The sequence below is a fragment of the Dipodomys merriami genome, unplaced genomic scaffold (assembly GCF_024711535.1).
Source record: "Dipodomys merriami isolate MVZ:Mamm:240054 unplaced genomic scaffold, mDipMer1.0.p SCAF_360, whole genome shotgun sequence".
NCBI lineage: Eukaryota > Metazoa > Chordata > Mammalia > Rodentia > Heteromyidae > Dipodomys > Dipodomys merriami.
In genome coordinates, this window is record NW_027205160.1 from 973024 (window position 1) to 999952 (window position 26929).

Genomic DNA, 26929 nt, shown 5'->3' on the forward strand with positions numbered 1-26929 from the left:
GTATGTTGGTTACCCTGAGGATAATTTCTTTCAAAATTATCTCTATTTTTCCTGCAATTAACTTCATGTCTACGTATCTATAGGTTTAACTTACCTAGGTTTTAGTTTGATGTGTTTTCTCTCTTGAGTTGAAGAGGTAACTGTGAAGAGTATGGGGCTCTGAAATGGAATTAACTTTGTCCAGAATGTTATCTTGTGCTGTCAAAATAGTTACAATAAATATTTAAAGATCTGTGATGTATCATGCATCATATAGCAAGCAGCTAATGTATTAATGACATACTTCTGGTGTACATTAATGACTGAGATTTCTGATGTACTGATTAGTAAAGTTTTTTAATCTCTCTTGTGTACTTACTTGTAAAGTTTTTTTTACTGTCTTCAAGTATAGCTACATATGCATTTGTCTGACCATATATCATTGCAAGTATGGCTAATTTCTTAGGGTTCCTCATTACATGGTCATTTTATGGTACCTCCAAATTTTTTGGTTGTCAGAGCCAAGGGTGTTTTATTTCCCGTCTAACTGCCATGAATTCCCACAATGATGAAAACTCATTGGGTGGTTAGTTGAGATCCTCAGTAATCCGTGGCTTATATTTACATTTTTCTCTTAAGAAGAATTTTTTATTAATATCAGAACTTAATATTAATATTACAATATAATATAATCATATTATAATAACATTATTAGTATTGAGGCTTTTCTTGGCCATTCCTTGAGGATTTTCCTTGGAAATCTATTGTCTTTTTCTAGGTATAATTGTGTATCCTACCCCCAAGGATTTTGAGATCCAAGGTTTCAGAGATCCAAATTTCAAGCAAATCATTCAGAACTCTGTTTATATTGCCTACTTTTATATTAATTTACAGCACTATGCCTTCAAAATACTTTATAAATTTGCCCATTCTTCTGTCCTCAAGAATTTGGACAGGCTTTTAAACAATATCTTAGAAATCTATTCTCTTGGTGCTTTATGTACTACTTCACTTACCTTATTAGGATCTGTTAACCATAATCTTCTGGTACTATTGCTCTTATCTTTTTTCTAATCTTCTCTGTGGGGTATCATGTATCCCCTGAGGTGAGCCCAATTTTAGGCCATATATGGTTCCCTCATCTGTCTCATCTTTCTTCCCAGACATAAGTATTAAGAACTAACTTAGCTAGTTTTCTTGCTCACCTGAATGATTTCTCAGTACAATGTAATTCAATAGTACATCTTACAGATGAATAATCAGAGATGTGTGATCTTAGATTTCCTTTTCTTCTTTCTGTTAAGTCAAATATATGCCTTCCCAGTTCTCCAAACCTCAAAACAATCTGTATAAAAAAATAAGGCATCAAAGGTATATGATAATTGGTTATTATTTTTCATGAAGTTTTTTTTTAATGACTGGTAGACAGGACAGACAGAAATGGCTGCCTTGCTTTTGAAGTTTTTTTTTTTTTTTAATGACTGGTAGACAGGACAGACAGAAATGGCTGCCTTGCTTTCCCTTCATCTGGTTCACCTAATTCCATTTTGGACATTTTGAGATGTGTTATCACCTCAACCTACAGCTACATTCAGAAATCACTAATCATGGAAGTTATTTTGCTACTCTTATTCTGAATGATTATTCAATTATTTTACTGAATATCAATATAAGTTATGATATGCCACTTTCAAAATAAAGAACATAAAACAATTATCACTCATACAATGCTATTCATTCATTAATCATTTAACAAATATATTTTGAACAGTTTTGTGGGTTGGGGGACATGGGTATATCTGCTGTACTGGAGCTTGAATTCCAGGCCTGGGTGCTGTCCCTGAGCTATTTTGCTTAAAGCTAAAGCTCTACTACTTGAGCCACTTCTGACTTTTACATAAGTTAATTAGATATAAGGGTCTCACAGGCTTTCCTGCTCAGTCTGGCTTTAAATTGTAATTCTCGGATCTCAGACTCCAGAGTGGCTAGGATTGCAAGAATGAACTATTGGGCTGAGCTGAGAGCTAGAGATATAGTGTTGAGCAAAAACATTATATCTAGTCTTATAAACTGTAAGTCTTCTACAGAAAAGGGTCATTAGACAATTACCACACAAAACAAGTAAAGAATAGCATTAATTCCACAAGGTGCAAAGCAATTGTACTCACCTATTCAAGTCCACAATTGAAGGGCAAGCTGATACAAAAAGTTTTCCCAACAGACAAGGAAAGTTTACAGGAACCCAGGAAGCCTGTGAATAACAACTTCCTTTAGATAGGTAGAGTTGAATATCAGCACTTTCCTGTTTCCTCTAAAGATGCTTTTGGTCTAAACCCTTTATCTCTGAGGAGTTAGGTGAGTCACAAAGGAATGGATTGGTCTCAGAGAGCCTTGTTTCCTAGTAGTGATCAAGAACCCTGAGTATCCCATGTTATAACCTCAGGTGAGGGATGTCTTTTTTATACTGTCCTGGAGCAGCTGGAGGTCTATAGACATAATGAGATAAGACAATATTCAGTAAGCTAGAAGACATTTATCTGCACTTGCTGTTAGCAAGGAAGCTTCTCCCCATAGTTTTCAAAGGTCTAGCCTCTCTAGAGTAGGTTCAGTTTTGGACAAGTGGGTGGAAGAGCCATGAAACCGGAGAATCAGCAGGAATTTTGCCAAAAAGAAATTGCCCATTCACTTTAGGGTGAAAAATGTATTTTAGTAAGACTTAGAAGAGTGTGGCTTCTCATCAGTGGCACAAGCTCAGCAGCATCATGGGACAAGCCACTGATACATGCTGCACTGCAGGAACTCCAAAACATGACAAGAAATGTTACAAATGCTATCATACATCATATCTTTTTTGTAATGTGTACAGAAAAGCTATATGCATATATAGAACCAGTAAGTAGTCTCTCTTGGGGCCAAGTATCAGAATGGGGTTTGCCACATTGACCCCAAGATGGGATGCATCATAATTGCGTGGGGTATGGCATGGTAGGGTATGTCTGTAATCTAGGCTATTAAAAAATTAGAGGCAGAAAGAATTACTTGAGCCCAGGAACATAAGCCTAGCCAAATATAACATAAGCCAGACAAACAGCAAACAAAAAAGCATTAGTAGCTCCCCAACTGGCAGGGTAAAGAGGCTTCATGGAGGCAGTACAGGTACCAGTCCTTGTCTTTAATTGTTCCAGTCCAGGGACCACACATGAGAGTAATGAAGCCTTTCGATCTGTGAAGATTTGGCCTGAATTATCACAGCATGTAGCACCTAAAATGCATGACCAGTAATAAAACTGCACCATTATATACATCTAATCCAGATAAGCTTTCAGAGAGCAAAAATATTTTTAAAAATACAGAAAAGAAATTCAAATAAACACATGCTCCACTTTTGTATTCTTATTTATTATCTCAGTAGCAAGTTCATAAATAGATGAGGGAGCCATCTGGGGTAGAAATGATAAAGGAATGAAATAGAAGGAAAAAGTTGTTTTTTCTGACTACATTGCCTTATATTTTGTAACGAAAGATCTTCTCAGTCTATGTACTCTCTCAGAAGTTCGTATACAGAACCTTCTATAGAGGAGAAAGAAGATCAACTGACTTGTCTGGATGGGATCCTTACAGATCCCATTTCTCCTAAGCTGGTGGGTCTTAGGATTCTTGCACTGCATATGGAAAAGTCAGACCCATAAAAATACATACTTATATCTATTTTTTTCCAAAAACTTCCATGTATTTATTACTCAGTTCATTCTTAGAGCAAAGTAAAAGAAAAAGGGAAATCAGACTTTTAATTTAAACTACAAATATTTCTGGGTAGTATTAAATATTTCAGTCTGAATTATGTAGAGCATAAATATTTATGAATTATCTTGATTCTTCTCCAATGTAGGAGTTGTGCATAACTTTGTTATGAGCTTTGTATTTTTTTTCTAAAACCATTGGAAAATGGGCCATGTTTGCTTTTGTTTCTTGAATGACTACACTCACTTCATCCTGACAGTCTTTGTAAAAAGACCTGGTAAACAGCCCTTTTAAATATATACATCATGTTGAAGGCATAGAAAAACATATCTATTGAAAGTTAAAAATCCATTGTTGTTCTATGTTAAGCAAATCAAACAAATTTGTCACACAATACCCAGTCTTTATAAATTGGTTCTAAATTGATACACTAAAAAAAATCTAGTGATTTTTCATTGTTTATATGGTGAATTTGTCTAAGTTGTCAAATCCCTTTGATTTCTTTTAATTTTATGTCCAAGACTGGAACTCTAAATCAGTATATTCTGCTTTCGCTCATTGGCTCTACCAACTAATCCAAGCTTCCAACCTCAATTTAATCCCCTTTAAAATAAGAATAACTGATTTAGGAGTTACTCTTTTGCTTACTTCTGTTTTTTTCTATAATGTTAAATAATTTTTGATGCAGTTAAATCATATTTCCATTGTTAAAAATGTTTTAGGATGTTGTTCCATTACATAATCCCTGTACTTGGTTTTCTAGAATGATTCTTAAATAACTCTAGTCATTTTAGTTGGACAGAAAGCTCTACAAACTGAGATTTTAACATATATCAAGTATGACTCTATAATCCACAAATCAAACTAATAGATTGAAAGCCAATAAGAGTCAAATTGTAGGTTACTGTCTAAGAACTTGGAAAAATCACCAGGATTGTTATGATGTTGAAAAGATTACGTTACTGCATTGTTGGTGGGATTGTAAACTTGTTCAACCACTTTGGCAAGTAGTATGGAGGTTCCTCAAAAGACTCCACATAGAGCTCCCCTATGACCCAGCAATCTCACTTTTGGGCATTTAACCAAATGTTTACAAACAAGACCACACTAAAGCTACCAGCACAACTATGTTTATTGCAGCATTATTTACTATAGCTAAGATATGGAACCAACCCAGATGCACCACAGTAGATGAATGGATCAAGAAAATGTGGTATATATACACAATGGAATTCTATGCCTCCAGCAGAAAGAACAACATTGCCCCATTTGTTAGGAAATGGAAAAACTTGGAAAAAAATTATATTATGTGAAGTAAGCCAGGCCCAAAGAAACATAGGTCCCATGGTATCCCTTATTTGCAATACCTAGTATATGTCTGAGTCACGCAGAAAAGGTCGATTAAGGTGATGTTAGGGAAATGAACCCTAAGATATGTATTCAAATGTTTTTTTTCTTTCATGCGATTGTTTCTAACACATTTATAAGATTATTTCTTTGTTGCTTTGTATGTCCCCCTCCCCCATAGTATAACCCCTGCTTTCACTGTATTTGATGTCGGTATAATTTGTGGAGGGAAAGGATAAAAACAAATCATTTAAATAGGGATACAGGTGGACCCATTGCAACAGTGAGATGTACAAGTAATTATGTCGAAAAGGAACTTTACAACTTTGGTGCAGGGGGGTAGCAGGGAGCATTGGGTGGGGGATGGGGGGAGGATGGGAAGGGATGGGAAGGGGAAACAAAGGAGGAGGCTACAATACTTGATAAGAAATGTACTCATTGTCTTGCCCATGTAATTGTAACCCCTCTGTACAGTATTTTCACAGTAAAAAGAAAAGATTAGATGATAAAAATGTATTTCAAGTTGTTTAGCATGATTTGTCTAGGCACCAGAGTTCTGTGAGGGGGAAAAAAGGAAATCTATGTTGAAGTTCACATAGATATATAAAAAGTGCTTCAAGTTTATTAGGCATAAAGCCAATAGGCCCCAAAATAAAGTTTAATTATAAAGCCAAGCTGGATATGAAAAACAATGAGGTAAAGTAGAAAATTCTTGAAGGAAATTAATATATAACTGAAATGGCTTCTGGAGCTTTTAAAAAATTATAACTGGCAGACTAAACTAGAAATCAATCATCTTATAAATATGTTAGAAACAATAGCAAGAAAGAAAAACAATTTAAGTCCTTATCTTGAGGTAAATGCTTGATAAGAAATGTACTCATTACCATGCTCATGTAATTGTAACCCCTCTGGTATGGTATTTTCACAGTAAAAACAAAACTTATTAATAAAAAATCAATCAATTGCCTTTAAATCAAACATTGGTTATTCTTCATCAGAAGTTCTTAAAACATGACTGGTGCATATTGTAGAAGGCATGAAATTTTTGTTTTGCTGTTTTCTGGCCCTTCTATACCATTAGGGATACTGTATTATTCTTTGTGTAATCACCTCAAATCCAGATTACTTTAGAATTATTCAACTTGGAAGTTCCTTTGCTATACTCATATCCTGACACACTCTTTAACTATTCTATACTGAGTATTGATATAGTGAAAAATATTCCAGTGTTAAAATAATAAAACAAATAAGCTACCACTAAATGAGAGCTATTCATTCACAATTCAATTAACAAATTATTTTAGGCAGTTTTATATACATAGCCTCTGCTAAGGGCTAAAGAAACAATGATGACCAAGACAAAGGTTATTTCTAGTCTTGTGAGCTGTAAAGTTTTGTATGGAAAAGAGACACTATGCTGGTAGCTCATGCCTATGGTCCTAGCTACTCAAAGCCTCATGTGGTAGAGAACTAGACATCACACACACACACACACACACACACACACACACACACACACACACACACAAACAACCTCAGGGACACTTTTCCAATCCTTAGTTCAAGCCCCAATAATGGTACTAAAGAAAGAAAGAAATAAGAGGCACAAAAAAATATCACACAACCCACATGACTGACATTGTTACACAGCAAGGAAGGAAAAGAAGGTACTCACCTATTCAGATCCACAGTCTAAGAACAAGTTGGTGAAAAAGTGTTCCCAGAAGACCAAACAGGAGACCCAAGAAACTTCCCAATAGCAACCTCTTATGGGTAGGCACAGTTAAGTATCACATCTTCCTTCTTGCTCTGAAGAATGCTATGACTAATTACAGAAAACCTAATGGGTTAGGTGATTCACAAAGGAATAGAATGTTCACAGATACCTTCTATAGTTTTCCAGTAGTGTTATCAAGTACCTTGAATAGGTCTGGGAAGTTGACTCAGTGGTAGAGTGTTTGCCTTGCATGCATGAGTCCCTGGTTTCATCTCATCAGCACCACATAAGCAGAAAAAAGCTGGAAGTGGTGCTGTGGCTCAAGCCACTCAAGCTGAAGAGCTGAAGGACAACACCCAGGCCCAGAGTTCAGGCCCCACAACCAACAACAAATAAAAAAGAAACGTCAGTAGTCCAATGTAATACCTTCAGATCAGAAATATCTTTTTCAGTTATCCTCAACACTGAACAACTCTACAGCCAGGGAATGTGTGGAGGCTGAGCAGGCAGTATTTGAAGGAGGAAGGACCATGCCTCCTGCATCTTTTACAGCAATTATATTCAAAACATAATAAAACTTCAGTAACAAAAAAAGAAATACCTTTTCTCATGATACTTGCATAGCTGGAGGACAGCTACACAAAATCCAACACAAAACATAAGTAAGAAATCCTTTCCTTGTTGTGCTTCACTATCCAGGCTTCTCTAAGGTGAACTCAGTTTTGCCTATTCCCCAGTCGATAGAGAAGCCATGAGTCAGGAGCAAGGGCACGACTTTTGCCAGAAAAAGGACTGCCAGTTTCCTTTAAGGAGAGAGGACAAAATAGGTCAGAGGAAAAGTGTGTTAAGAAATAATGTGAAGTCCCATGGTTTCCCTTATTTGCAATATATAATATATATATGAGTCAAGCAGAAAAGATCAGATAAAGTGATGTTAGGAAAATGAACCCTTAGATATGTATTTTAATGTTTTTTTTCTTTCATGCATGTGTTTCTAACGCATTTATAATATTATTTCCTTGTTGCTTTGTATGTCCCTCCCCCACAGTATAACCCCTGCTTTCACTATATTTGATGTCAGTATAACTTGTGAAGGAGATGGGGAAAAACAAGTCGTTTAAGGATACAGGTGGACCTGTTGCAACAATGAGAAGTACAAATTGTCATGTCGAAAATGAGCTTTACAATGTCGGTGCAGGGGTGGGGGGAGGGGAGGGGAAGAATTGGGAATGGGGGGAGGGGGAGGCTGGGAAGGGATGTGAAGGGTAAACAAAGGAGGAGGCTGCAATGCTTGGTAAGAAATGTGCGCATTATCCTGCCCATGTAATTGTAACCCCTCTGTATAGTATGTTCACAAATAAAATTAAATTAAATTAAAAAAAAAAGAAATAAGGTGAAGACTGGTTTCTCATCAGTGGAATGTGCTTACAGCCATGAAGTACAACCCTGTATAAATGCTGTACTATGGAGGAACCAATAGACAGCTGTCTATTTGCCTATGTGCAAATGGGGATTGGCTACAATGAACATAAGATCATATTATAGAATGATTAAAAAGAATTCTTTTATTAATTTTTTTTTGTCAGTCGTGGGGCTTGAACTCTGGGCCTGGGCGCTGTCCCTCAGCTCTTCAGCTCAAGGCGAGCACTCTACCACTTGAGCTACAGAGCCACTTCTGGTTTTCTGGTGGTTTATTGGAGATAGGAGTCTCACGGTCCCTCTTGCCCGGGCTGGCTTTGAACCGCGATCCTCAGATCTCAGCCTCCTGAGTAGCTAGGATTACAGGTCTGAGCCACCAGCACCCGGCTATTAATAAGTTTTTTTTTTGTGAAAATACTGTACAGAGGGGTTACAATTACATGAGCAAGGTAAAGGTAATGAGTATGTTTCTTATCAAGCATTGTTGCCTCCTCCTTTGTTTCCCCTTACCATCCTTGCCCTCCTACTCCCCTGCCTCACCCCACTCTACACCCCCTTCCACTAATGCCCCACACAAACATGCCAAAGGGAACCAGGCACCAGTAGCTCAAACTTGTAATCTTAGCTACTTAGGAGACTGAAATCTAAGGATCAACATTCTAAACCAGCCCAGTCTGTAAGAACCCGATCTCCAATTAACCACCAAATGGCTGGATGTAGAGCTGTGATTCAAGTGGTAGAGCACTAGTCCTGACCAAAATAGTTGAGGGACAGTGCCCAAGGTCTGAGATTAATCTCTAAGACCAACATACCCACACACACACACACACACACACACACACACACACACACACACACACACACACACACACACACACACAAACACATAAACACACACACACACACACACCAAAAAACTGGATTGAGCCTAACATGGTAGGGGTGTTCCTATAGTCCCAGGTGCACAAAAAGCTGAGAAACTAGAAATAATTGAGACCTTGTACTAAAATGAACAGCAAACAAAAGGCATTAGTTGTTCCCCACCTCAGCTGGAGGGCCCCTATGGTAATAGTTTAGATAAAAGAATGATCTCTGTCTAGTTCAGCACAGATACTACACTGTGAGTAAATAAGTCTTTAGATGATTACACATAGGGCTTTCAGTCATCACAGTGTGTATCAGCCAGCATTAGTGATCCAGAACCTCAAACGCTCCATTATGTACATCTATGCTGACAAAGCTTTCAGATGATGTAGCCCAGAAAATATCTGATAGCCATTCTCTAGAAACTCACTAAAGTATTAAATAATACCTGTCTTGAATTTCTGATTCATAAAATTATGAGCAAATAGTTGTTTTAAACTGCTAGGATTTGGGTAATTTGTTACATGGCAGAAGCCAGGTGAAGGGAAGTGATAGGGTAGAGAGGAAGGTTAACCAAGAGTTAAGTCCTAAAAGATAGTTAAGTCTTCATGTTAGCTGAGAGATGTGGTTCATTATACTACTTCACTACTTCTGTTAATACCTTAATTTTGGCTTTGTAAAACACACTGACATAACCATATTATATACAGCATATTACAATATAGTACAAAATTATAATCACCCCATTTTGTTTATAATCAAAACTATTATCAGCCTATATTAGAATGTTGCAAATTCTACCAACATTTCACAGATTTTTTCAAGTAAAAGATTTTAAAAAGGGGGATTGTCCCCCAACAAAAAATCTTCAAAGAAACAACTGTCCAATAAATAAGTGGGCTAAAGATTTAAAGAGAGATGTTAAGGGAAGATGGCGGAGGAGAAGCTGGAATCTGAACAAGCTCTCGCATAGAAAGGAGTTTTAGAGTTCCAGTGAACAGTCCTAAGCCAGAGAATCACACCAAGTGTGTCATCACAGGACAGAGAGTTAGACAAGAGAGGGGAAACCAAGGAAACGCAGCAGCTGCCGCTCCGGCGGCAGGGCCGCGGCACCAAGGAAACGCAGCAGCTGCCGCTCCGGCGGTGGCGCCGCGGCGGCGGCGACCACCGCCACGGAGACATACCTGAGACACAGAGAGTCGGGGACGAAGGAGCCAGACGCAGCGGACGAGCGGATTCTACTCAACACCAACAAGAACCGACAAGGAGCGAACAACTTCATCCTGCTGTTTGCAGACCAGAGACGACCCAGGATCCAAGACTCGGCGTGAGTACAAGCCCGACATCCTCACTCCTCAGGGAGCAGAGGAGGGAAGGCCACCCCTCCCCCCCCAGCACCGGTGATCTGCATCTTGGATACCGACAAAGTTCGGAGGAGCTGCTAGCTCCACCTCAGGCCTTGGAATAAAATGAGTCATTTAGCAGGTCACAAGAACTTAACGGCGAAGTGACCTGCCAGACTCAGCTCCATCCAGGGAAAAGTCACCCAGCTCAGGCTCCAGCCATCGGAGTGCCTTGCTTCACTGGGTAACCAGAGCCAGAGGCTGCCCCTCCCTCTAGCAGCCTCGACAATCAATTGAAAAACAGAAACCCTGAGAATGGCTCCAGGCTGGGCGCTGTGAGCTTTATCACAAAATAGCCCCAGGGAAAAGCTACTGTATATTGAAAGGCCTCAACTCTACCCAGAACCTAGCCTCATCACCACATCCCCCTCTTTTGTGACTCTCAAAGCAGACCACCCTCCCAGAAAACTAACCTGGGAGGGGGATCTCAAAATCTTGGGTAAAGCAGAGCATTTTTCTGCCTCTTCCAACCAACCGACTTAAGAAACCAATCAAGCCACAGGACCTCAAGCTGACCAGAGACTCCAACAAGAGACTGGTTGCAGACAAAAGGGAGATACAGGATTCTTCCCACTCCTCCCCCCCCCAAAAAAAAATCAAAATACTTTTTTTTCTTTTTCTTTTTCTTTTTTTTTTCTTTTTCTTTCTTTTTTCTTTTTTTCTTCTTCTTCTTCTTTTCTTTTTTTTTGCTTGTTTTTTGTTTTTTGTTTCCATATATATATATATATATATATATATATATATATATATATATATATAAATTTTTTTCCCTTCTAAAACTTTTATTAATCTTTAATCTTTGCCTCTTCTGAAAAAATAATTGTTTTCCAGTAACCTTTTTTTTTTCTCATCTTATAATTTTTATTTTAGGAATACGTGAATAAGAGTTTTCCTTTCTTTTCTTGTCTTCTTTCTCTTTTTCTTTCTTTCTTAATTATCTTTTTGTTTTTTATCTAGCTCTACTGAACTTCTGATATATTCTTCTCCCGTTCCCATCCTTAAAGCTTTTCACAACTCCTCTATGTCCCTCCCCTTCTCTGAACATATTCACATTCCTCTCTAAATAGACGGTCTTTTAACCTCTATAATAACATTAATTTTTACATTTCTATTCTTTTTCTAGTCTCTCTTTATTCCCCTTTCCGTCTCTTCTTTTTCTCTCTCTCTCTACTTGCTTCCTACCCAACTCATTTCCTGCACTGTGATTAGGACATAGTTAACTCTCCCTGTGCCTCCCCACACCAATCTATTCCTATTTTTTACCCACATCTCTCCCTAATCCTAATAATTTCTGGTTTTCCAAATTCTTTTCTGCGGTTCGAAGTCCTTTAACATATAGTCGTTTGATGTTGAATAGATGTATCTGTTGAACTAGATTGTATCTGTAGACTATTGACTGTACAAATGCAAACTTTGGTTGATGGTTGCCTTAAGATAGTGTTCTAGCACAAAACTGGTGCAATCTTTATCTCAAATGGGCCGAGTAAGCCGGAAAAACACAAGAAAAATGGCAAATTCGGGTATCTCAATTCCCAACCTTGATAATCAGGGATTAGAACAGATAAAGAATAATCCAGAGGAGAGTTCCCAAATAGCTCTACAAACACTAAGAGCAAACATGATAAATGAGAAGTTTGACAATGTACAAAGGACTCTGTATGAGCGTGATAGGGAGAGAGAGGAGGCATCCCAGAAGATTATACAGGAATATCATAAGCGTGAGGAAGCTTCTCAAAAACTGATACAGGATTTGCGTGAACAACTTGAGAATACTCAAAGAGAAAGGGAGGAATGGCGTGAGCAGGCAGAGAACACTCAAAGAGAACTGCAGGAATCCCACAGAAGGGAGGAAACTAATCAAAGAGTAATTCACGAATTAAGAGACCAGGTAGAGAATACACAAAGATCACTAAAGACATTCATGGAATCCATTAACAAAGAGCTGAAGGAAGTCAGGGAGACCACAAAGGGAATGCTGAATGGAACCCAACAGAAGGAATGGGAGTCCAAAGAAACCATAACCAATCAACTAAGTGATTTGAGAACAAACACTGAACACCAAATTAAGGAAGTAAAGAAATTCATACAAGACCTAAAACAGAGCTTCAACAAAGAACTTGAAGCCATCAAAGCTGACCAATTAGAAGGAAAAGAGATAAAAAACAAAGTAGAGAGTCTTGACAACAGGTTAGACCATGCACAAGATCGAATCTCAGGGATTGAAGACAGCCTAGATATTATAGAGAAAGAACATACAACCATCCAAGACAAGTCCAAGAAATATGATAGGTCTATCCAACACCTGGAAGACACCATCAGGAGGCCCAATCTAAGGATAATGGGTGTAGAGGAGCACCTAGAAACAGAAGTTAATGGTCTAGGAAATTTGTTTAACAGGATCCTAGCAGAGAACTTCCCAAACATACAAAAAGAGAGGCCTATTCAGATACAAGAAGCTTTTAGAACCCCAAATAGACCAGACCAGAATAGGACATCCCACCGTCACATTATAATCCACACAGGATCAACCCAGACCAAGGAAAAGATCCTTAAAGCTGTCAAGGAGAAAAGGTTAATCACCTATAAAGGGAAACGAATTAGAATTACCTCAGATTTCTCAGCAGAGACAATCAAAGCAAGAAGAGCCTGGAATGACGTATGCCATGCCCTAAAAACAAACAACTATCAACCAAGAATACTGTACCCAGCTAAACTCTCCTTCATAACTGAAGGCCAAATAAAAACCTTCCATAGCAAAGAAAAATTGAAACAATACATCTCCACCAAACCAGCCCTGCAAAAGATTCTTAAAGATGTCCTACACATAGAAAACCAACAAGAACGCAACAAAGGCCAAGAAACTGCACCCAAACTGAGAATCCAAGAACCTTAGGAAGAACCCAGATTTCACAGCCCCCAAGAAGGTGGATAACATGGCAGGAACTCCCAAATACCTCTCAGTCCTATCTCTTCACGTTAACGGACTGAACTCTCCAATTAAGCGACATAGACTGTCTAGTTGGATTAAAAAACAAGACCCTTCTATCTGCTGCCTGCAGGAGTCACATCTTGCCCGTAAAAACAAACACATTTTCAAGGTTAAAGGCTGGAACAAAATCTACCAAGCAAACGGCCCTCATAAACAGGCGGGAGTTGCAATCCTAATATCAGATAAAATAGACTTCAAATTAAAATTCGTGAGAAGAGATAAAGAAGGTCGCTACATACTAATTAAAGGATCTCTCCTTCAGGAGGATATTACAATTCTAAATATCTATTCGCCAAACAATGGAGCACCCAAATTTATCAAAGAAACACTACTTTCCCTCAAATCCAATATAGATCCAAAGACATTAATTGTTGGGGATTTTAACACACCACTCTCCCCACTAGATAGATCAACTCGGCAAAAACTCAACAGAGAAACCGCAGATCTAAACAGCTGCATAGATCAACTAGACTTAACAGACATTTACCGAACATTTCACCCAGCAGCATCAGAATACACGTTCTTCTCAGCAGCACATGGAACGTTTTCTAAAATAGATCACATGTTAGGCCACAAAGCAAACTTGTCTAAATTCAGAAACATTGAAGTTATACCTTGCATTCTCTCTGACCACAAGGGAATAAAATTAGAACTCAACACCAAAAGCCACCAAAGAAAGTCCGGTATCACATGGAGGCTGAACAACACACTGCTGAATCATGAGTGGGTCATGGAAGAGATTAGAAAGGAAATTCAAATGTTCATGCTATTCAACAAAAATGAACACACAAATTACCAGCTCCTCTGGGACACAGCAAAGGCAGTACTCAGAGGAAAGTTTATAGCTCTGAGCTCCTACATCAACAAATTGGAGAGATCGGAAACTAACAATTTAATGACACATCTAAACCTCCTTGAAAAAGAGCAGCAAGATAAACCCCAATCCAGTAGACGGAAAGAAATAATCAAAATTAAATCAGAATTAAATGAATTAGAATCCAAAAAAACTATAGAAAGAATCAACAAAACAAAGAGTTGGTTCTTCGAAAAACTTAACAAAATTGATAGACCCTTAGCAAACCTTATCAGAAAAAGGAGAGAACACACCCAAATTAATAAACTCAGAGATGAGAATGGAAACATCACCACGGAAACAACCAAGATTCAGAACATTATAAGGGAATACTTCTCAAAACGTTATGCTAATAAGTTTGAGAACTTGACAGAAATGGACCTTTTCCTAGCAAATATTGACATGCCAAAACTAAACCAAGATGAGTTAAACCAGCTTAACAGGCCCATATCAAGCATTGAAATAGAAACAGCAATAAGAGACCTCCCAGCTAAGAAAAGTCCAGGACCAGATGGTTTTACAGCGGAATTTTACAAGGCCTTCAAAGCAGAGCTCACACCAATACTCCTCCAACTCTTCAATGAAATTGAAAGAGAAAGCTCACTACCGAACACATTCTATGAAGCCATCATAACCCTCATCCCAAAACCAGGCAGGGACTCATCAAAGAAAGAGAACTATAGATCCATTTCTTTGATGAACATTGATGCAAAACTTCTCAACAAAATTTTGGCCAATCGACTTCAACAATTCATCCAAAAAATCATACACCATGATCAAACAGGATTCATTTCAGGGATGCAAAGCTGGTTCAATATATGCAAATCAATTAATATTATTCATCACATCAACAGGAGCAAGAATAAGAACCACATGGTTATCTCAATAGATGCAGAAAAAGCATTTGACAAGATCCAACACCCCTTTATGATGAAGGTTCTGGAAAAATTAGGAATCCATGGAACATTCCTCAATACAATAAAGGCTGTATATGACAAACCTACAGCCAGCATTATACTCAATGGTGAAAAACTAAAGCCATTTCCTCTTAACTCAGGAACAAGACAAGGATGCCCACTCTCTCCACTTCTCTTCAATCTAGTATTAGAATGCCTAGCTACAGCAATAAGACAAGATGCAGACATAAAGGGGATCCAAATAGGGAAAGAAGAAATAAAACTCTCCCTCTTTGCATATGACATGATCTTGTATTTAAAGAATCCCATAGACTCCACTCCCAAATTACTCAAGCTGATTCAAAACTTTGGCAAAGTAGCAGGTTATAAAATTAACCCCCCAAAATCAATGGCTTTTCTATATGCCAACAATGAGAAAAGTGTGGCTGAAATTAGGAAAGCAACTCCATTCGTAATAGCCCCACAAAAAATAAAATACCTAGGAATTAACTTAACCAAAGAAGTGAAGGACCTCTATGATGAAAACTTTAAAATCTTGAAAAAGGAAATCAACACAGAACTTAAAAAATGGCAAAACCTCCCATGCTCCTGGATTGGCAAGATTAACATCGTGAAAATGGCAATACTTCCCAAGGCTATCTACAAATTCAATGCGATACCTATCAAAATTCCACCCTCATTCTTCAAGGAAATAGAGGAGGCAATCCAAAAATTCATATGGAACAATAAAAGACCCTGAATAGCAAAAACGCTCCTCAACGGAAAGAACACTGCTGGAGGAATATCAATACCAAATTTCAAACTCTACTATAAAGCCATAGTAATCAAAACAGCTTGGTATTGGCATAAGAACAGACCTCAGGACCAATGGAATAGAATTGAAAACCCAGAAATGAACCTACAGAGCTATAGCCATCTAATCTTCGATAAGGAAGCTAAAACAATAGAATGGAAGAAAGACAGCCTCTTCAGTAAATGGTGCTGGCAAAATTGGTTAACTACATGTAGAAAACTAAAGCTAGATCCTTATATATCACCCTGCACCAGAATCAACTCCAAATGGATCAAAGACCTTGAACTCAAAGCAGACACTCTGAAAACATTACAGGATGGAATAGGAGAAACCTTAGGTCTCCTTGGCTCAGGCCGAAATTTTCTGAATAGAGACCCGGAAGCACAACAAATCAAAGAAAGATTGGACAAATGGGATTGTATACGGTTGCAGAGCTTCTGCAGGGCAAATGACATAGCTAGCAAGATCAATAGAAAGCCCACCGTTTGGGAGAAGATCTTTACTAGCCATACAACGGACAAGGGTCTCATATCTAAAATATACTTGGAACTCAAAAAATTAAACCACCCAACAACAAATCCTCAAAGAAACAACTGCCCAATAAATAAGTGGGCGAAAGACTTAAAGAGAAGCTTCTCTGAAGAAGAAACAAGGATGGCCAATAGACACATGAAGAAATGTTCAACATCCCTAGCCATAAAAGAAATGCAAATCAAAACAACATTGAGATATCACCTCACTCCAGTTAGAACAGCAAAAATCAAGAACTCTAACAACAACAGATGCTGGGGGGGATGTGGACAGAAAGGAACCTTACTTCATTGTTGGTGGGAATGTAAACTTGTTCAACCACTTTGGAAAGCAGTATGGAGGTTCCTCAAAAGACTTCACATAGATCTCCCCTATGATCCAGCAATCCCACTTTTGGGCATTTACCCAAATGTTTACAAACAAGACCACACTAAAGCTACCAGCACAACTATGTTTATTGCAGCATTATTTACCATAGCTAAGTTATGGAACCAACCCAGATGCCCCTCAGTAGATGAATGGATCAAGAAAATGTGGTATATATACACAATGGAATTCTATGCCTCCATCAGAAAGAATGACATTTCCCCATTTTTTAGGAAATTGAAAGGTTTGGAAAAAATTATATTAAGTGAAGTAAGCCAGGCCCAAAGAAGCATAGGTCCCATGGTTTCCCTTATTTGCAATATCTAGTATAGGTATGAGTCAAGCGGAAAAGGTCAGATAATGTGATGTTAGGAAAATGAACCCTTAAATATGTATTTTAATGTTTTCGTTTCTTTCATGCATGTGTTTCTAACGCATTTATAAGATTATTTCTTTGTTGCTTTGTATGTCCCTCCCCCACAGTGTAACCCCCGCTTTCACTATATTTGATGTCAGTATAACATGTGGAGGTGATGGGGACAAACAAGTCGTTTAAGGATTCAGGTGGACCTGTTGCAACAATGAGAAGTACAAAATGTCATGTCAAAACCAGCTTTACAATGTCGGTGTGGGGGGGGAGGGGGGTATAATTGGGTGGGGGGAGTGGGGTATAATTGGGTGGGGGGAGGGGGGAGGCGGGGAAGGGAGGTGAAGGGTAAACAAAGGAGGAGGCTGCAATGCTTGGTAAGAAATGTATGCATTATCCTGCCCATGTAATTGTAGCCCCTCTGTACAGTATGTTCTCAAATAAAATAAAATAAAAATAAAAATAAAAAGAGAAGAAACAGGAACTAAGTGACATAGGGTTGACTGTATTGGTTTATAGAATATGCAAAGTGAGAACTTCACATAAACAGAGGAAAGAGTTTCCATCCAGATATATCTTTGTCAGCTGGAGACTTGACAGGTTAAGATAAACTTAACAGATCAATGTCTCTTCATCCTAATTGGAACTGAAAAAAAACCCAGTAATAAATGTTTACCTATCTACCAGGTCAGCACAGGCTACACACAGGAACTCAGAGTCGCCTATATCATAAAACAGTGAAAAAGCTATTTACTACAGTTTGGGGAGGTCCTTTATCAATTTGATGCTATTCTAGTAATGGCTTAATCTTTTAGCTTTGCATAAAAGATTTAAAACTGCCTTTTGAATGACCATCTATTTCACAAAGATTCCAGAGTTTAAACTTTTCACCTCTGGCTGCACAGAATGAATCAGTAGTACCTGAAATTTACTAACCACTTATAAACTAGGTATATGGAATGAAAGGGTACAGAATGTAATGCAACACAGGCAGGTTTCAGCAGCTCAGCGTGACATTTAGCCAGTGATACAAATGAAACAGCTAGGTGACATGGAAAGACCTAAACGAATCTAGCAAGGTGCTTATTCTTAAACCAAACAGAAGGAAGTTTGTCAGGTGAACGAACACAGCAACACTGTTATTTCAGAGGTCAGAAGGCTTGCTGTCCAAGCACCAGCTATGTCTGTACTTTCTAACATGCTTAATGCATGATACACACCACTATGTGCACAAGTACACACACTTACACACACACACATTGAAAAACCAGTTGCTTTCATTCTAGTAATTTTTATCTTTAGATGTTCTCTCACTTATTCAGAGTATTCTGAACTGTAAGAGACTTGAAAGCTACTATATTATCTAACAGAAGAAAGAAGAAAACTAAATTCCCATATCTTGGTTCTTTCACTATATTCTCAGAAGGGGATTTCGATATATATAAACATAAACTGCAGACTGTGAGTGTCCTGTAAATGTACAAGTCATTTTTACTTTCTTTCTTTTTTTTTTGGTCGGTCGTGGAGCTTGAACTCTGGGCCTGGGCATTGTCCCTCAGCTCTTCAGCTCAAGGATAGCACTCTACCACTTGAGCTACAGCACCACTTCCATATATATACATACATATACATATACATGTATACATATACAACATATGCATGTATATACATGTTATATATTATGTATGTATATCTACATATATGTTGCATGTGTTATATACATGTATATATGTTATACATACATGGATATATGTTATATACATATATACATGCATGCATAAACGTGTGTATATGTGCATACATACATAAACATGTGTGTATATATACATATATACATGTATACACACATATATACATATACATATATTCATACATCTATATCTTCTCCTGAAGTTGCTTTTTAATCAAAAAAAATGTTTAGACTTCAATTTTGTTAATTTTTTTGAAGAACCAACTCTTTGTTTTGTTGATTCTTTCTATAGTTTTTTTGGATTCTAATTCATTTAATTCTAATTTAATTTTAATTATTTCTTTCTGTCTACTGGATTGGGGATTATCTTGCTGCTCTTTTTCAAGGAGGTTCAGATGTCTCATTAAATTGTTGGTTTCAGATCTCTCCAATTTGTTGATGTAGGAACTCAGAGCTATAAACTTGCCTCTGAGTACTGCCTTTCCTGTGTCCCAGAAGAGCTGGTAATTTGTGTGCTCATTTTTGTTGAATAGCATTAACCTGTGAATTTCCTTTCTAATCTCTTCCATGACCCACTCATGATTCAGCAGTGTGTTGTTCAACATCCATGTGTTACCGGACTTTCTTTGGTGGCTTTTGGTGTTGAGTTCTAATTTTATTCCCTTGTGGTCTGAGAGAATGCAAGGAATAACTTCAATGTTTCTGAATTTAGACAAGTTTGCTTTGTAGCCTAAAATGTGGTCTATTTTAGAAAACGTTCCATGTGCTGCTGAGAAAAACGTGTATTCTGATGCGGTTGGGTGAAATATTTGTTAGATGTCTGTTAAATCTAGTTGATCTATGCAGTTGTTTAGATCTGTGGTTTCTCTGTTGAGTGTTTGCCAAGTTGATCTATCTAGTGAGGAGAGTGGTGTGTTAAAATCCCCAACAATTAATGTCTTTGGATCTATGTGGGATTTGAGGGAAAGTAGTGTTTCTTGGATAAATTTGGGTGCTCCGTTGTTTGGCATATAGATATTTAAAATTGTAATATCCTCCTGAAGGAGAGATCCCTTAATTAGTATGTGGCAACCTTCTTTATCTCTTCTCACAAATTTTAATTTTAAGTCTATTTTATCTGATATTAGGATTGCAACTCCCGCCTGTTTATGGGGGCCGTTTGCTTGGTAGATTTTTCTCCAGCCTTTAACATTGAAAATGTGTTTGTTTTTATGGGCAAGATGTGACTCCTGAAGGCAGCAGATAGAAGGATCTTGTTTTTTAATCCAACTAGACAGTCTATGTCACTTAATTGGATCGTTAAGTCCGTTAATGTTGATAGATAGGACTGAGAGGTATTTGGGAGTTCCTGCCATGTTATCCACCTTCTTGGGGGCTGCAAAAACTGGGTTCTTCCTATGGTTCTTGGATTCTCAGTTTGGGTGCAGTGTCTTGGCCTTTTTTGTGGTCTTGCTGGTTTTCTCCTCACTCCAGTTAAAATGGCAAAAATCAAGAACTCTAACAACAACAGATGCTAGAGGGGATGTGGACAGAAGCGAACCATACTGCATTGTTGGTGGGAGTGTAAGCTTGTTCAACCACTTTGAAAAGCAGTATGGAGGTTCCTCAAAAGACTTCACATAGAGCTCCCCTATGACCCAGCAATCCCACATTTGGGCATTTACCCAAATGCTCACAAACAAGACCACACTAAAGCTACCAGCACAACTATGTTTATTGCAACATTATTTACCATAGCTAAGATATGGAACCAACCCAGATGCCCCTCAGCAGAGGAATGGATCAAGAAAATGTGGTATATATACACAATGGAATTCTATGCCTCCATCGGAAAGAATGGCATTGCCCCATTTGTTAGGAAATGGAAAGACTTGGAAAAAACTTATATTAAGTGAAGTAAGCCAAGCCCAAAAAAACATAGGTCCCATGGTTTCCCTTATTTGTAATATCTAGTATATGTATGAGTGAAGCAGAAAAGGTCAGATAATATGATGTGAGGAAAATGAACCCTTAGATATGTATTTTAATGTTTTTTTCTTTCATCCATTTGTTTCTAATGCATATATAAGATTATTTCTTTGTTGCTTTGTATGTCCCTCCCCCACAGTATAAACCCTGCTTTCACTGTATTTGATGTCGGTATAGTTTGTGGAGGGGAAGGGGAAAAACAAGTTGTTTAAATAAGGATACAGGTGGACCTGTTGCAACAATGAGAAGTACAAGTTGTCATGTAGAAAACGAACTTTACAACTTGGGGGGGGGAGAATTGGGGGGAGAGAGAGGATGGGTATGGATGGGAAAGGTAAACAAAGGAGGAGGCTACAATGATTGATAAGAAATGTACTCACTATCTTACCCATGTAATTGTAACCCCTCTGTACAGTATTTTCACAATAAAAAAATTAAAAAAAAATTTGGACTTCAAAGATTGCAGAGGCGCACCTAGGAGCTAACTGAGATATCATGAAGAAACCAGTTTTAGTGTTCCAGTGAAAAATCCAAGGCTCAGAGTCACCCAAGTGAGCCATCATAGTACAGAGAGTTTGGCCAGAGAGGAAAATTTCAGGCAGCCTGTTTAAGGAGGCAGATTTGAGCATACACCAGTGACCGAGGTGGCAGTGGCTGTGGCTGCCAACATAACAGTAGACCGAGCCTGAGGAAAAGGTGACAGAAACAGAGTGCAAGCAGCTTCTATTCACTACCAGTCTGAATTTACCAGGAGCAAAAATCTTCATCCTGCTGACCACAGATGGACGCAGATCACAGATAGCCTGAAAAACCAAGGGAAGGTAAGTACCCAAAAAGGCATTCCCATTCCTTCTCACAAAACAGAGTTTGGAAGGTAGCTCTTCCCCTATCATCCCAGAAGAATGTCATCTTTCATATTGGCAAAGACGGAGCCAGGGCAGCCAGTAGATACCTCAGGCCTTAGAATTAGACACTGCTGAGCCATTCAACAGTGCAAAGCAACCCAACCACTGGCACTCAGCTCCATACTGGGGAAAGTTGACCTTTCCAGATGGGGGAAGGACCATCCAAGGCAGGGCAACTTTCTTCACAGAGTAAACAGAGCCAGAGGTGGCCCCACCCTCTGCGGCATGGCAGCAGCAGCTCTCCATGCTGCAGGATGTTAAAAATAAATAAATTCAAAACTGGAGAGTAAGAGAAAAGTCCAGGACTAGATGCATTCACAGCTGAATTCTACAAGGCCTTTGAAGCAGAACTCAATTGATACTACTCCAACTCTTCAATGCAAATGAAAGTTCACTACTAATCTCATTCTAGGAAGCCTGCACAACCCTCATCCTCAAAACAGACAGGGAATCATCAAAGAAACAGAACTCAAGACCCATTTCTCAGATGACCATTAATGCAAAACTACAAAATCCTGGCCAATCAACTTCAACAATTCATCAAAAAAATCATACACTATGATCAAACAGGATTCATTCCATGGATGCAAAGTTGGTTCAATATACACAAAACAATAAATGTAATACATCACATCAACAGGAGCAAGGATAAGAATTACATAGTAATCTCAATAGATGCAGAAAAAAGATTTGACAAGATCCAACACCACTTTATTAAGAAAGCTCTGCAGAAACTAGGAATCCATGGAATGAACATTCCTCAATATAAGAAAAGCTGTGTATGACAAACTTACATTATAACTTATACTATAACTAGTATTATACTTAATGGCAAAAGTAAAGCCATTTCCTCAAATTTCAGGAAGGAGACAGATTGTCCACTCTCTCCATTCCTCTTCAGTATAATATTAGAATACCTAGCTAGAACAATAAAACAAGATGCAAACTTTAAGGGGATCTAAATAGAAAAACTCTTCCTCTTAGTAGATGACATGATCTTGTATTTAAATAATCCCCTAGACTCCACCCTCAAGTTATTCGAGCTGATCTGAAACTTTGGCAAAATGGAAAGGTATATAAATTAACCCTCAAAATTCCGTGGCTTTTCTGTATGCCAACAATGAGAGTAACCCTATATCCTCAAATAGTTATACTTTCTTTCTGTTAAAGCAATCAAACTCCTCTCATTGCTCTTTTGGAAACATGTATATATTTCCGTAGTCAGTCTACCATGAACACTACAAGTTACTTCTACTGAATTATAACTCTCTACATACGGAGCAATATTTTTCCATCTCTCCATTCCCATTCCTAACTTCTATTTCTTATAAAATCACTGTTCTATTCTCAATTTCTGAACATTTAAGTCCTACCACGAGTGAGATTATGCAGCATTTGCTTTTTTGTTCTTGCCTTACCTCACTTAACATGATTTCCAAAGGTCACAGTAATGTCAGCATCAAAGGCCAACACTGTTCCAACCACAATAGAAAACAGTTCTATTCGACGTTCTAAGTAGGTGAGTGACTAGTGTCCCTCCATAGAAAACAGTCACAGCTTCTGGTTCTAAACCTTTGAAAGGCAACTGTAGCCAGAGAATAGGATGAATTAAGCAGTTAATAAAATTTAAAATCCCTACCTAAGTCCTAAGTAACATATTAACCTCAGATTCCTAATTAGAAAATGCATGGCTTGCAATAAAAGCATTTGCTATTAATGAATGTAAATTAATGCAACCAGTTTAATAATGTTTAACTATTGAAACTAATATTGAAACATTTGTTTGCCCTCTTTCTTCACAAGTTAATAAAAAACCAAGTAAATTAGAGCACTGTGACATATCTCAATTGAAGAAAGAAAATCCTTCCTTTTAGAATGACGGATTAATGAAACTTGAATTAAAATCAACCTCAAAGAAATTATGAGTGAAGGGGCTGGGAAGGTGGCTCAGTGGTAGAGCACTTGCCTTGCATTCATGAGGCCCTGTGTTCGATTCCTCAGCACCACATAAGCAAAAAGAAAAAAGCCGGAAGTGGCACTGTGGCTCAAGTGGTAGAGCAGTAGCCTTGAGCTGAAGAGTTGAGGGACAGCGTCCAGGCCCAGAGTTCAGGTCCCATGACCGGACCCTCTCCTCCCCCCCAAAAGAAATTATGAGTGAAAACTATTGTCTACACTACTCTAGAAGACAAAGCCAATTTCAGTGTAGAACTTTTCTGGCATACAAGAAATTCTTACAGTCTCACTGAATTATTTCACTACTATAATATCCTAGGTGTTACATATAGAAGGCACATAGGATGCGTATACAAATAAGAGATGGTGTTAATAGTCCTGTAGTTAGACTTTTCTTCATGTATCCCATTTCAAACACATCTATCCTCAAAACCTTACCCATGGCTGCACATTGGTGGATATCCATAAAGTAGGCAAATAGCTCTCAAGAAAATTCCACAGCAAGGTCAGACTATGCTCAAGAAAACTCTTAAAACTCATTTTAATAATATTTTGTTTCATTTCTCCTCAGTACTATTTCCAAGTTCCTTCCAAAATTTTCCCTTGTCCTTTGATTGTCACCTAATTAAAACTATTAGTTAATGCACCTAATTCTACGTTTACGAGCCTATAATCATAAATTTAGAAGAGATGTTATAGATGTTCAATACATTTTCCTAAAATTGAACTACACACTATGGAAGCAATAATATCAGGGAAATCTCTAATCTTTTGCCAACCTAATTACTTCCTCAATGTTCTAGTGTCAGACTATTTTGAAAGAGCTATATAATCCATTCCCTGAGAGCTTCTATCTACTGATTGAATCTTGCCATTTGAAGCATATATCGTGTTCTATAACTTTGTTTTCCTAGAGTTTCAGAAAACATAAAATTTTAGCTTCGTTTCCTATAGCACAATAGGAAATTTCTTCCTATCTTGATTTCATTCCTCTGAATATTCTGAGACAACCTTATACTTCTTCACTAAAAGCTATTGTTGGGTTGAACCTGATGCCATCCCTTTCACCTATTAGACTCATTTTTGTAACTTGAGTGCACATTTACTGTATGGGTAAGCCCAGGATATTTTTGATACTTGGTGCTAAGTAAAATTATTCTGCTCCACAGTGAGTGAGATAGTTAACAGTTCTAAATAGAGAATATAACATTTACCTCTACAAAATTTAGTCATTTCATCCTGTTCAAATTTCTTGAAATTCAAATTCCGTAATCCAGCATTAAAAATATAAGTAAGTCACTATTTAAACTTACGGAGTTAGATTTGCATAAATAGGTAAAACATTCGTGTGTGTGTGTGTGTGTGTGTGTGTGTGTGTGTGTGTTTTAGAAAACATTGGTTTTCTGTGGTTTTTGCCTTTTCTAAAAGTCCATTATATATGTCTAAAAATACTATTTTTAAAAATACAATAATAAGTAGCTTTCAACTGCTATGGATCTTAATATTAAGACTCTATTAGCCTTTGAAATTCTAAATTTAGTCACATATTGTTAATCTAACAAAACTATGTACACCTTCTTTGGAATTAATCTATGAATTAGCAGAGTATGTCAACATATATAGAAATAAAATTAGTTCTATTATTAACTTCATCATGTAAATCATATTAATGATTACAATGTCATGTTCAATTTCAGAAGACACATATGATTTTTGGTAAGATTCTAGAAGTCGTTGATAAATACTCAACAACCAGCATAAAGTCTTCATGCTCTGTGCCAAGCAAGTAAGGTCTAGTTAAAGTGTGATGGGAAGAGTCAGAGTACAATATATCCTAAAGCCATCCACAGCAATTCAGAGCCAGTAAGTCCCCCAAGATTATTCATTTTTTTTGGTGGGGGGAATCCGGTCATGGGGCCTGAACTCTAGGCCTGGGCACGGTCCCTCAGCTCTTCAGCTCAAGGCTAGCACTCTACCACTTGAGCCACAGCGCCACTTCTGTCTTTTTTCTTTTTGCTTATGTAGTGCTGAGGAATCGAACCCAGGGCCTCATGCATGCAAGGCAAGTGCTCTACCACTGAGCCACCTTCCCAGCCCAAGAATATTCATTTTTTATGTCTTAAAAATAACCTGAATTTCAATGGCTTTGCAGTATCCCACTGTATTTGATTTCAACTAGAATTTATGCCTGAAAACTCTTAACTTCTAATGTTAAAACATGTTAGTTTTATGTACCCAAACATTTTCTTAGTGCTCCAAATGAGGAGTTCTGGTCCTCTGACCTACCCCATGAAAAACATTGTGTGGTCAAATAAGCAGAAAATCTATTCCTTTTGGGTATCTATAATCCTCTTTGTCTATAATCCTCATTAGCTTTCTGTTTAAGATGGGTAGAACATTCCTTAACTCACCTAACCATATTAACTTTCCACAGGCTACCCTCAACATTTATTAACATTTCACTGACCTACAGAAACGTGGGGAAATTTTTACTTCTTTTCTTTAGTTATACATTTATCCCAGTAATATTCCATAGAGCTTTGTATTTCGTATTTTAAATTTGTCCAGATTTGTGAAGAAATCCCTCCTATTCCGTTAAGACCCTCTAAAGGTTAGATGCACATACTATTTCTTTTCTAAAAGAAGTTGGCAATATAGGTGGGAAAAAGAAAGTTTAGTGATAATCCTTATCATCTGAGACACTGAAGATCTTTAATTACTTGGATCTTTCTAACATATTCAGAGAGACTCAGAAAAGACATCAAAACGAAGAGGAGTCACCAATACTTTCTGGAAGTCCCTTAAAAGCACTAAAACCCTCATTTCTGTTTGGCTAAGAAAAATTCCCTTTCTCATTACCTAAAATGCTTGACCAACCTTACCTCTCTGAAATGAGGTTCCCCCCCCCTTTTATTAAAAAAAAACAGTCTGTTACAGATTATTTTGTTTTATTATTTGTAGTTTTTTCCTAGCTGTTCTGAAAGAAAAGGAATTTCTAAAACCATAGAGAGCTAATGCTATTTTTTCAGAAGTACACAGCAAAGAAAAATGAGTTTATAAATAAAAAAAATGTTTTGACAGGACATGTAACTTCAAATTCCAGACTTGTTTAGAGCTTGTACAA

General features: G+C 37.7%; 1 long non-coding RNA gene across 16 annotated transcripts in view; it reads right to left on the bottom strand.

Annotated features, from left to right (window-relative positions):
• LOC138804405 (uncharacterized) overlaps positions 1-23444 on the bottom strand; it is a 44264-nt gene extending 20820 nt beyond the window's left edge. For 8 of the 16 annotated variants that reach the window (XR_011365241.1, XR_011365239.1, XR_011365249.1 and 5 more), the window contains exons 1-7: positions 23271-23444; positions 7389-7590; positions 6990-7129; positions 6746-6895; positions 2148-2230; positions 1185-1324; positions 95-198 (exon numbers count right to left, since the gene is read on the bottom strand). This is a non-coding gene — a long non-coding RNA (uncharacterized lncRNA). Of the gene's footprint in view, positions 1-94; positions 199-1184; positions 1325-2147; positions 2231-6745; positions 6896-6989; positions 7130-7388; positions 7591-10254; positions 10287-21695; positions 21751-23270 lie in introns of those variants that run through there. The other 8 variants (XR_011365243.1, XR_011365238.1, XR_011365244.1 and 5 more) reach the window with 8 other exon arrangements.
• Between the last annotated feature and the right edge of the window lie 3485 nt (positions 23445-26929).